Source organism: Cygnus olor, chromosome Z (assembly GCF_009769625.2).
Source record: "Cygnus olor isolate bCygOlo1 chromosome Z, bCygOlo1.pri.v2, whole genome shotgun sequence".
NCBI classification, from domain to species: Eukaryota; Metazoa; Chordata; class Aves; order Anseriformes; family Anatidae; genus Cygnus; species Cygnus olor.
Window position 1 is genome coordinate 2335299 of NC_049198.1, and position 1736 is coordinate 2337034.

Consider the following 1736-nt stretch of genomic DNA (forward strand, 5'->3'; position numbering starts at 1 on the left):
AAGCACGCAAGGTTGTGGTGGACAAGAAGTAGGACTCGACACTTGTGACTAATTTTACTCCAATAGTGGCAAAGGCCAACCTTTGAATACCCAAGATTCAGGGGAAGGAATGCCTATAGCATTACATCCTGGAGATCTTGAGCCCAGGTGCTATCGTCAGGTCTTTGAGAGACATGGACGTAGTGGACTGAGTCCAACGAAGGGCCACAGAAATGATTAGGGAACTGGAGTGCTTCCTTACGAGGAGAGGCTGATAGAGCTGGGGCTGCTCAGCCTGGAGAAGGGGAGACTCAGCGGGAACTCATGGCCATAAATACCTGCAGGGAGGTGTGGAGAGGACAGATCTGGGCTCTTTGTGGCGGTGTCCATGTCCAGGCCCAGAGGCCCCGGGCCTAGCACGGTGGCTCCCCCTGCCCGCCAGGCCGCGCTTCTGTGCTGGGCTGCCCAGAGAGGAGCCGGGGGCTCCTCGGGAACATCTCCAGCAGCCCCCGGACATGGGGCTGGGCACCCTGCTCGGGGGGGGGCCCTGAGGGGACCCAGAGGTCCCTTCCCAACCCCAGCCGGTCTGTGATTGTGTGGTCAGTCAGGTTCTTAAGACCTTCACGTTGCTTCACTCCTCATGATGCTTGAACTGATGTTGTAAAATGGCTCCCTGATATCTCAGTGGTGGACCTACGACTCTTGTATTTCAAAGCACGTTTGCTCCTCGCTGGAGTTTGTGTTTCCCATGCTGGAGGGCTAGTCTCTGTCTTTAGCCACCAGTGGCTGCCCTTTCTGCTCTGCCCAGTTCTGGGGCTTGGGGCAAGGTGAAAACTTGAGGCACCGGGAAAACTGCAATCGCAGGCCTAAAAATAGATGCCCTGAGACTCATTTCAGATCCAATCAAACCCGAAGAATTTGTGGTATGTTGCTACCACCTGGATAACTCCAGTCTAAATCACTGGCTTGGGGGTGGGAGTGATTCCACTGTGACTGTCCTGGGAATGAAGGGGGAGTGTCGGTGACTCCATCGGTGCACATGTGATGGAGGAGAAGTAGCTTGTCGTTACCACATAGAAATGTTCTATTTCCTTTCTTTCTTCCTTTCCTTCCCCGTTTTCCCCTTGTTATTTGGACATCTGTGAGATTACATGGCACATCCTCCAGAGACAGCGAGGTAGCCAGAGCGATAGCTAGGTGTGACAATACTGGGACGGGCATCTCCGTGGGATTGCTGCAGGTTTGGTGGACTTTACTCTCCTACCTCAGCCTAATTCTCAAGGGCTGCCAACCTCAGTAGAGTTTCTGTGTCAGGAGATTCTCTGATTCTGTTTAATGTTGCGGGTGGGCCCCTGTCGTTCTTTCCCGCCCCCTTGTGCATGGATCTGAAGAACATACCGCATAAGAAAAATAAATAACAAGGGACATTTGGAAGCAAGATGCAAAGCTGCAGAGTGCAGTACAGGCCCCCAAAGGCTTAAGTCCCAAGCTTCCACCCTCCTTGATGTCAGACGGTTGCAGTCTTTGGGCCTGGGTAGAATTCAGGGGCAGAACTATTGACCTGACAATTAGCTAAAAAATGAATAGAAAGTTATTTTTCTGTGAAATAAAGTATATTAAAATTCTGGAGTGAGTCCCTGCACAAGACAGCTCATTAAACTATTATATACCACTGATAGAGGCAGGATAGGTGCCTGGTAAAACCCTGTAGCACGTTGCATAAAATCGTTGTCAGAGTCCAGTGTATTTTAACTGTT